Source organism: Canis aureus, chromosome 11 (genome assembly GCF_053574225.1).
Source record: "Canis aureus isolate CA01 chromosome 11, VMU_Caureus_v.1.0, whole genome shotgun sequence".
NCBI classification, from domain to species: domain Eukaryota; kingdom Metazoa; phylum Chordata; class Mammalia; order Carnivora; family Canidae; genus Canis; species Canis aureus.
This window is the reverse complement of record NC_135621.1, coordinates 39,111,455-39,122,603: the sequence shown is the minus strand read 5'-3', so window position 1 is coordinate 39,122,603 and position 11,149 is coordinate 39,111,455. Positions and strand designations below refer to the sequence as shown.

Genomic DNA, 11,149 nt, shown 5'->3' with positions numbered 1-11,149 from the left:
TTTTTGTTAATATGCTGAACGGTAAGGGCATACAGACCTCCTGGCTGTGATGGGATTTACAACCTCCCATAACAGCGCCAGGTCCTGAGGATGCCAAGAACTCTCAGTGGGGGCACAGTGGCCAGGGCCTCAGGCCAGGCAGCCCTGTACAGGGAGGGCCTCAGTGACCTGCATCACCCATTGGAAACTGGGCCCTTCCCTCCATGTTTCTTATGTGGTGAACTATTACTGAGGAGAGAGCCTACCTCACAACAATCTCAAAAGATCTGCCATCAGCCTGCAATGGTTTTATCTCTGCAGCCGTTTTTTGCCTGCATGCAGCTTCGGTGGGGGCTCACCTTGCTTGTGCTGCTTAAAACCTCTCATCTGGACCATAGAAATAGTCTCTAAGCACCTGATGACCTAATAGTTGCTGCCCCAGAATTCACCTTAGTTTGTGTAGCCAAAATTTCTTGAGGATCTGTGCTGTGGCATTGCCTTGCCAGGAGGTATGTGCATGGTACAAGCATTTCTTCATATACAGCTTTTTTTTTTTTTCCTGAGGAATTGTATATGCCAGGCACTGTATTAGATATTGGGAATAAAACATAATCCTACGCATAGCAGCCTAAGTAGAAAGATAGAAATATCCTCAATCAAAACTGTGCTAAGTCCCACAACAGAAGCAGGTATAAGAATTTGTCAATGCACAGAGAGGGCTCCATTAGGCCCATGTAGGCCAATCCAAAGAGGCTCTGTGCAGGTGCTTTGAGGTTCCAGCAAAATGAATGCTCACATTGCTCTGAAGATCTCTATGTTTGAAATATTAAACCCTGCAAAATTAATTAATGTTATATATCAATTTACAACTTTATATTAAACAATGAAATACTCCAGAAGAGCTAATCAAATCAATGTGGCACCACTTTGAACACACTTCCATACAAGCCTCCACTTTCTTATTGATAGCTTATCCCTCTCATTTACAACAAAGGACTGAAGCCCAGCTGACCTCACCAAGATTTCTTTGATTGATAAATCCCCCTAAATGTCTGTATAGGAATATCTGAGGGGGCGCCTGTCTGGCTCAGTTGGTGGAGCATCCAACTCTTGACTGATCTCAGGGTCTTGAGTTTAAACCCGAAGTTGGGCATGGAGCTTACTTACAAAAAAAAAAAAAAAAAAAGATCTGATACTTCCTTTCATTATCAGGCAACATTAGATAAATTACCAATGTTATCAAAACATCTTTATAATGATATTTAACCTACAATCAAATTAGTAAGCTTCATTTATTTACAACAAGATAAAATTCTTATAGGTAGTAATTTGTAGGAGTTGCTAATCTACCCTGAGTTCCTTTTGCACCTGGTCTACTTCCCAAGTCTTGCAAGCTTTCAAATACCATTCTTAGTTGCTTTCTCCCCAGGATTCTCTTTAAAGCCTAAATACTGATGACCTTCAAAGCAATAGGAAAATAGGTGAAGAGGTACCAAGAGAGAAGAATTAGGTATTTTAACTTGGGAGCTCCCATTTATAATAGCAAAGATGGCCCTTTGATTCGGAGACTCTCCAGCTTTTAGACCAGAGAAGACTTGTTACAGGAAATCAGAGCTCCTTAGAGTCAGGGAGCCACGAAGGAAGTCATGACAGGCTGGATATAAAATCTAGCATTTTGGCTTTCAAGTTCTTTTAGCCCGATTCTCTTAGCCATTTCAAGAAAGACCTTGGGCAGACTGTTTATCAGGTGTCTGGAGGGCACCATAGGACCCTAGTTGGAAAAGGAAAAGAAGAACTAAGAATAAAACATTTTATATTGGAAGCTTGGTGTTTCTGATACGATGCTGTGGTCATAGTAGCACCCTTTTGCTCCTCCTGGATAAACAGCTGTGAGAAAAATGAGGAATGAGTCCCAAAGTATATTCAGTGCCTGATTTATTTATGGCACAGTGAAGTGTTCAGATTCAAAGACAGTTTTTATAAAATCTATACATTTGGGGAAATTTTTGGTGCATCCAGGGGGAATTAGCTGCAGGCAAGTAGCTCTGGTGATCCATAAGACCACATCAGTACTTTGGTTAGCAGTGGTCCTAAAAAAGCTTGCAAGACAGTTTGGTTCTTATACAAAAGCATTACTTGGCACTGTAGGAAAATCTAAGTATTCAGACAATACAGATAAAGACACTTAGGAATTTTGTTTGATTTATGAAAGAATCAAGTTGAATTTTTAACTGACTTTATGAAATCTGCTTGTAAAATAACTAAATAAGGAAGTAAAAGAAGGGTAAAGACTTTTCCCCTCAGAACTCCCAGAGTTAAGGTCAGGGCCCAGTGCACCAGGGAACCTCAGGGAACAGGTGCTGCCTGAGGAGGAGATGGGGGGTGATGTGGGGAGGAGGAGGAGTTGGAGGGATGGGGGATGGGGAGGACATGGAGGGATGGGGGATGAGGAGAGGGAGGGATGGGAAGATGGTGGGATGGGGAAATGGAGGGATGGGGGATGGGAAGATGGAGGAATGAGGGGAGATGGAGAGGGGAGAAGAAGGGAAACCAGAGGGAGTGGAGATAGGGAAGGCAAAGGGTAAGGCAGATGTGTCAGCCAGTGCATAGGACTGTAGAACAAAGTAAACAAGAAAAAAAATCCATGTAGCTGGACTGAAGAGGGATTCATGGGAAGGGAATTAATACAACATCATATGTAAGTCAGTGAGAAAAAGATAACAGATCATAGAGTATCTTAATAATACAGTGTGGGAGCAGAGATTCTTACAGCAAAACCATGAAGGCAAGTACAGGAATATAATTAATATAACTAACTTCCTGGATCATGAAGAAGGCCACTGGTGGGAACTATGAAATATGAATTTGAACTAACAGCTAGTTTCTGCCCCCTCCCCCAAAAAGGTTACAATAAGGTCATGTCTTTTTTTTCTGTATCAACCAAACATTATTATTATTCCATGGAAGATTATAATCTCATTCTCTGTGCCATCCCAACTTCCTGGAAAGTTGGAAGTTAAAGACAGGCTGGAGTGAGTACTACTCTGCCCACAGCAGTGGAGTAGGGAGGGGAGTCCTGCCCCCTGTGCAAGGTGACCAGGTGGAGCTTCAGGGCACAGGCAGGAAGCTTTTAGTGGCTGAGAAGTTTGTCAAGGTTTCCAGAGCTCAGGTTTACAGGAGGGCGTTTACAGGGACCCTGCCAGTGGGCAGGTTGTAAGTGTTGTAAAGGAGTGGGAGTCCTGGCTTCATTCCTCTGGTTAGTTGGTGGTGTGTCCTGAGACAGGCCCCTCTCACTCTGAGCCTCAGTTTTCTTATCTTGAAATTGAGAGGGTTTCCCTATGTTATCTCAAGGATCCTTTCCAGTTCTAAGCCTCCAAAGTTAATTTACTTCATTATACCTGTTTAATAACCCCTAATGTGCCTCCTTCAAAGACTATCTCCAAGGGCTCAATTCAATTAAAGTTAGTCTTTAACCAGCTACTAACTGTAAAGGCAAAGTAGTAAGGAATGTGATTTTGTTGTTCTGAATGAACTCATACAATCTTCTGGTGTGTTTGTGTGTGTGTGCATTTGTTTTTATTGTTAACATGGTTTCAGCTCTTTGCAGTCATCTTTCAGAAATATTTGTCAAGTATTCTACTTTTTGGTGACATTGAGCATAATGTTTTCTTTTACATGCTAATAGTATGTATCAAATTTTTTAGAGATGCTTATTTAATCTACCTTAGTGCCAAAAGAAGGCAGTGTATCAAAAGGCATTTGTTTAGAAATTATGCCTTGTCCAATAAATCAGGTGAAAGTTAGCCAGGGTCAAACAGAGTGGAGCGAGGGTCGCAGCCGCCAAGGGCTTACTGCCAATGTCAGAACCCAGAAAGCTTTACTTTACTATAGGGCATTAACTAAGGCAGCTCGGGTAGAGGATTAAGGTGGAATCCATCCCAATTTCCAGAGTGAAACATTATAATCAGGTATTTACACATGTTTTCAGTTATGCTTATGCACTTATAAGCATTTGCCCAAAGAAATTTTTTTAAAAAGATTCTTTATTTATTTATTCATGAGAGACAGAGAGAGAGGCAGAGACATAGGCAGGGGGAGAAGCAGGCTCCTCACAGGGAGCCTGACTGGGGACTCGATCCCCAGACTTGGGATCACTCCCTGAGCAGAAGTCAGACACACAACCACTGAGCCAACCAGGCGTCCCCTGCCCAAAGAACTTTTTATATATATTATTCTATATCTTTGCTTTTCTTTTCAGGTAATAATATCACCTGGTGATGTTTCCAATCTGCAATATCTATTTTTCCAATATCTATTTTTATCACATATATTTCAAGAGCTGTGAATATTAGCTCACAATCCCATATTTCAAATCCTTAGAGTCATATATGTATTTCAGTATTCATAATTTTTTCAAATTTTAGAAGGATAATATTCTATATAATGAAACTCCCAGATGGTCTGGGGAGGTACCTCTTCTTCAACCATACTGGTATCTCTGCAATGTAACAAATGAATATTTACAAGAACTGAAATGAACAGACTATCCACAACACAAAGCAGATCTCCATCAAACAAATTTGCTGTAAATTCTAAAACTTCAGTGTTTGAGTGCTTTTGCATTTTTGAAGTGCTGGTAAGTTATTGTAGATCTGCATCTCACTACGTAGAATCACACGATTTATTATCCATTTTCCTGTGGATAGGCATTTAGGTTATTTTTGTGATCTTTGTTATAAAAAACAGAGCAATGAACATTTTTTGACAATCCATCTTTGGAAAAATATAACAGCATATCCTTATGATGAATTCCCAGAAGCAGAATTGATGTGTCAAATGAAGGGTCAGCGGGCATGTGATTTTACATTTTGACAAAAATTTCCAAAGTACCTTCCAAAGAAGTTTGCACCAATTTATTATTCTCATTTAGTAGTAGATATAGGAGTATCTGTTTCCCCATACTTCTCCTGTATGGGATTCCTAAGCTGGCTATCACAAAGTACCATAAACTGGGTTGCTTACATAGTACCAATTTATTGTCTCACAGCTCTAGGGGTTAGAAGTCTGATCAAAGTATTGGCAGGGTTGGTTCCTTCTGAGGGATTTGAAGGGCATTCTCTTCCAAGCCACTCTCCCAGCATTTGGTAGCCTGAGACATTCCTTGGTTTGTAGATGGCTGTCTTCTCCTTGTGTTTTTACATGTCCATCTCTTTGTCCAAATTTCCCTTTGTATAAAGACGCCAGTCATACTGAATTAGGGCCCACCCTCAGGACCTCATCTTACCTTGACTTTCTGCAAGGACTTTTATTTCCACATAAGGTCACGGTCACAAGTATCAGGGTTAGGGCCTCATCACATTTTCAGGGTACTCAATTCAACCCATAGCATTTCCCAGTATTGACTATTATTAAAGTTTTCCAATGTAAGTAAAAATAGTATCTCACAATTTCTATTTGCACTTCTCTAAGTTAGATTTGAGTATTTTTTAAAACTTTTTAAAAAATGAATATAAACTCACAGGGAGATATAAAAGTAGTACTAGAGTGCTGTACCCACCTTTCTTCAAAAATGGCATTTCCTATAATTGTAGTATGATATCAAAACTAGGAAACTGTTGATGATAGAATGTTGTCCACCCCACTCCATATTTTATACAATGTTCACCATATTTTACATGCACTTTTCTGTGTGTGTGGTGTGTGCAGGTAATCATTCTCTGCAATTTCATTCTCTGTATAAATCTCATGTACAAATCTGTATAATCACCACCGTGATCAGGGCACAGAAGCACAAAGAAATTCCCTCATACTGCCTCTTTGGTCACATCTACCATCTTACCCCCTTTCTTGTTCCCCAGCAACCATGAAGCTATTCTCTATCTCTCTCTAGCTGTGACAGTTCAAGGTATCACTCAGCACATAACCTTTAGACATCAGCAATTTTCATTCAGCATAAAGAATGCCCTTATGTTGTAGGATACAGTTGTACATAATACATGCATCAATCATTAACTGCCTTTTATTGCTGAATAATATTCCATTTAATTATTTTTGGTATTACTAGTCCTTTATATGTTTATGTGTGAATTGCCTGTTTAAAAGAAAGTATTGCCTCTCATCTTTGTTGTCTTTATCTTGCCTTATTTTTCTTCCCATTTAAAATTTTCTTTATCATATCAAACTTATCAGTCCTTTATTTTCTGAATCCTTGATTTTTTTTTAATTAACTCACAGAAAGGATTCCCACTCAAAACCTAAAATGTTAAGTCTCAAATCTGTCTGGAATTATTCTATGTATTTTTAAGGGGTGAAGTGGGGATCTAAATACTCTGTAGTTCTTAAATATTTATTTTTTTTAAGGAATTTATTTATTTATTCATGAGGGGCACAGAGAGGTTGGCAGCGACACAGGTAAAGGAAGAAGCAGGCGCCCCATGGGGAGCCTGGTGCAGATCCCAGGACTCCAGGATCATGACTTGAGCCAAATGCAGATGTTCAACCACTGAGCCACCCAGGTGCCCTAAATATTTCTTTCTTTTTTTTTTTTTTAAGATTTTATTTATTTATTCATGAGAGGCACACACACACAGAGAGAGAGAGAGAGAGAGGCAGAGACACAGGTAGAGGGAGAAGCAGGCTCCATGCTGGGAACCTGATGTGGGACTCGATCCCAGGTCTCCAGACCAAAGGCGGTGCTAAACTGCTGAGCTACTGGGGCTGCCCTAAATATTTATTTCTTATAGCTGTTGCTTTGCAAACATTTGATCAAACCTTAGTATATTTGTGTCTTTTAGTGCTTGTACAACCAGTACATCTGCTTGGCAAGAATGTGGCTTGTGAGCCCTGGTTAATCATGACATAAAACTCATTTAAACTGCTAAAAATCATCTGCTGTTTGATAGTAAATTGGTATAGAAACTGTTAACATGCAAAATACAGGGTGTAAGTTTTTTAGATGATTCAGGTTTGTGGGCTTCTAGCCAAATTCTCAAGGTCAATATACCTAAATCTATCATCTGCTTTTTTTTTTTTTTTTTTTTAATGTCCTCTCTCCTCCTTAATCCTGAAACGAGCAAATGCAGGTATGTAGGATACTGGGTATAGTCTCAACAGAGCTGTCCCACTTATGGAAAGGACAGGTTCTCAGCGGTTAGCCTGTACTTCTATCTGTAGACACAGTGCCCTGCCTTGTTATAGTCCTCATGGAGAGAGAGAATTGGCCTATAGAGCTGTGATGAATGCCCCCCAAAGACAAAGATAACCATTAGAATAGGTTCCAGTCCTTATTTGGCCTTGGCAGCTAGCGATAGGTGATTTTCCTCTATGCAGTTTACTTATTAGGTAAATAATCTTACTATGCCCAGGAGATATTCCTCTAAGGAAGTTGCCAACACATGCATGTATCAATAACTAGGATAGGCACCATCAAGGACTGTTGAGGGAGCCACATACAGTGAAAATTATGGCTGACTGACTTCCACAAATAATCACCGAAGACCCCAGAGGGTTCATGGCCCTCAGAGTTGGAAGGGCACCCTAATTTTGTCTGTGTGAACACTCTCTGGATGGACTCGTTTCTTCCATAGCATCTATACTGATGTAGCCTGATTGCATCAACATGGCCATGAAGTGAAGTAGTCTTGGGTGTTCATCTTGCCCCACAACTTAGTAAGTTGTGTCACCTTGACTAAGTTAATTAAGTTCCTCTGTCATAAAATGGTGATAATAATAGTGTGTGCCTTATAACTTTGGAACAGATTCGATTTGATAATTTAGCCAACATGCCTAGCAGAGTGCCAAGGACTGAATGTTAAGCTGCCATCATCGTTCCTTCCAGTGTCTGGCACTCCTTGCCTCCTGAGGTCATCCTAATGGCTTAGGGGTAGCCTGCAGTCAAGATTTCTGAACTCGGGAGTGCTCCTCTCGGGACGGCCGACCGGGCAGGGAGTGGGAAGGCAGCTCCGCAGGGCTCCTCCGCAGGCCGCCAAGCCTTCCCTTCCCGCTAAGTCCCAGAGCAGGTGGCGGCGCCCTGGCCCCCGCTGGAGCGTGAGACAGCGGGACCTCCAGCTTGGGGAAGATGATTGCAGCTAAGCCAGGGAAAACGCCAGTTCAGGTATTACACGAATACGGCACGAAGACCAAGAACATCCTGGCTTATTACTGTGAAAGGTCGGATGTGCAAATACACGTGCCCACTTTCAGAGTAACCGTTGGGGACATAACCTGCACAGGTGAAGGTACAAGTAAGAAGCTGGAGAAACACAGAGCTGCGGCCCATAAACATTTTGAAAGCCAATGCAAGTATTTGCTTTGCAGTTCCTGACCCCTTAATGCCTGACCCTTCTAAGCAACCAAAGAACCAGCTTAATCCTATTGGTTCATTACAGGAGTTGGCTATTCATCATGGCTGGAGACTTCCTGAATATACCCTTTCCCAAGAGGGAGGACCTGCTCATAAGAGAGAATATACCACAATTTGCAGGCTAGGGTCATTTATGGAAACTGGAAAAAACTGGAAAGGGGGCATTAAAATAAAAATTTAAAAAATAAAAATTAAAAAAAAAAAAAAAAAAAAACAAGCCAAGAGAGACGCTGCTGAGAAATTTCTTTCCAAATTCAGTAATATTTCTCCAGAAAACCACATTTCTTTAACAAATGTAGTAGGACATTCTTTGGGATATACTTGGCCTTTCTTGAGGAATTCTCCTGGTGAAAAGATCAACTTATTGAAAAGAAGCCTCCTCAGTATTCCTAATACAGATACATCCAACTGCTTAGTGAAATAACCAAGAAACAAAGTTTTAATATAACATATTTGGATATAGAAGAGCTGAGTGCCAATGGACAGTATCAGTGTCTCGCTTAACTATCCACCAGCCCCATCACAGTCTGTCATGGCTCCGGGATGTCCTGTGGCAATGCACAGAGTGATGCACCTCACAACACCCTGAAGTATTTGAAGATATTTGCAGAAAGAAGGTGAGCCTGAAGCAACTCCAAAAGCCCTCAGTAGGACATAAGAAGTCCTCCTTTCACCCCTTCCCAAGTACAATGTTTACTGTTTGAGTTTGTGTGTTGTTTCTAAATCTCTTCCTAGATTCCATCAACACTCCAGATTTAAGGATCTCCTAGTAGTTATTAAGCTCTTTTTAATGGCTTCGACTTTGTACTGGTATATCGTATTTATAAACTTTGTACCATAGGCAGAGCGTAACACCCATGCTACAATGCCATGTACATAAAAGGAAGAAATTGCATGTTTGTTGATGAGGAGGAGGAAGATGGCAAAGAAACAAAACTACTGCTAGCAACAGTTGTTCTTTTTTTAAAAAATATTTTTTTATTATTCACAAGAGACACACACACACAGAGAGAGAGAGAGAGAGAGAGAGAGGGAGGCAGAGACACAGGCAGAGGGAGAAGCAGGCTCCATGCAGAGAGCCTGACATGGGACTCAATCCCAGGACTCCAGGATCATGCCCTGGCCCGAAGGCAGGCACTAAACCGCAGAGCCACCCAGGGATCCCACAACAGTTGTTCTTACTGGTGTTTAACCTCTTCTTTGCGCAAGTCTTTGTAAGGGGAATTCGAAGGAAGCCCCTTAGAATTAGAGTTTTGAGGAATGCACGAACAGGCATTCATTGAATGTGATTGTTGAATTTCAGGGAACATGATTGGTCTGCTGTGCATTTGAATCCATGTAATAAAGAGCTGCTGCTGTAAAAGAAAAAAAAAAAAAGAAAAAGAAAAAGAAAAAGATTTCTGAATTCATCATCATCTGCTATTGAGTCCACACTGCAGGATTGATCTCCTCAAAGGTCAATTAATTTTGTTTCTTTCTTTGAATATTAACTAAACTCACCATTTCGGAAACATACGTTACTCGGAGTCCATCCTGGGCACATCTAGGAGATAAAATGGACAATCTGAAAAGCTCTTAATAAACTGTTAAAGGATGGTAATGGCTTAATGTGTCTGTCTTCCCATGTAAGATATTTGTCATTTTAAGAGGAGCCTTCAGAAAAAAAAAAAAAAAAAAAAGAGGAGCCTTCAGTGCCTTTTCCTAACAGAGTTGAAACAATGGAATGCCCATGTCCAAGGGCTATCATTGGGAAGACAGGGGTGAGTAATGGGGGTTTTTCCTTGCTCTTCCCATGAGTTCACACAGGTGTCTGCAAGAGAATAGGGGACATTTGTTTGTTTGCCTACACAGCTTGCCTTTTCATTGTAAGGGAATAGAAATCCCTTTCTTTGGGAAACCAGCCTCATTTCCTAACTTTGTAGGACGACCAAGCTGAGGGGCTGGGGAGCTTATCTGATTCTGGTCCTGAGCACTGAGTACCAGGTAAGCCTGAACAACTATCTCTGTCTTCATTTGTAGATCAAAGCAGAAATGAGAGATGGAATGAGTAAGAAACTTATCTATTTATTTATTTATAAGATTTTATTTATTCATGAGAGACAGAGAGAGAGAGAAAGAGAGAGAGAGAGAGGCAGAGACACAGGCAGAGGAAGAAGCAGGCTCCATGCAGGGAGCCTGACGTGAGACTCAATCTGGGGTCTCCAGGATCAAGCCCTGGGCTGAAGGCAGGCACTAAACCGCTGAACCACCCAGGCTGCCTGAGACACATTTTTTAAAAGATTTTATTTATTTATTTATTTGAGACAGAGAGAGTGAGAGAGAGAGAGATAGCAAAAGACAGCATGAATGAGGGGAAGGGCTGAGGGAAAGGAATAAGCAGGCTCCCCGCTAAGCAAGAAGCCAGACCCAGGGCTGGATCCCGGGGCCTGGAGACAGTGACCTGGGCCGAAGACAGATGCTTAACAGACTGAGACACTCAGGTGCCCCAGAAGGACATATTTCTGATGACATCTTTTTTTTTTTTTTTTAAGATTTTATTTATTTATTCGTGAGAGACACAGAGAAGCAGAAACATAGGCAGAGGGAAAGGCAGACTCCTTGAGGGGAGCGTGATGTGGGATGAGATCCTGGGACTCTGGGACCATGCCCTGAGCCGAAGGCAGATGCTCAACCACTGAGCCACCCAGGCGTCTTGATAACATCTTTTGAGCACCTAGATACAAGGATGCCTGACCTAGCTAGCCATCCACAATTTAGTTCTCTGACACAGTAGCACCTGACTTCTGACCCACATCCTCAGACTATTTT

At 41.3% G+C, this 11,149-nt stretch overlaps 1 pseudogene; it reads left to right on the top strand.

The window, feature by feature from the left end:
• The first annotated feature begins 8,056 nt into the window (after positions 1 to 8,056).
• LOC144323037 (interferon-inducible double-stranded RNA-dependent protein kinase activator A pseudogene) lies at positions 8,057 to 8,977 on the top strand (annotated as a pseudogene).
• The last annotated feature ends 2,172 nt before the right edge of the window (positions 8,978 to 11,149 follow it).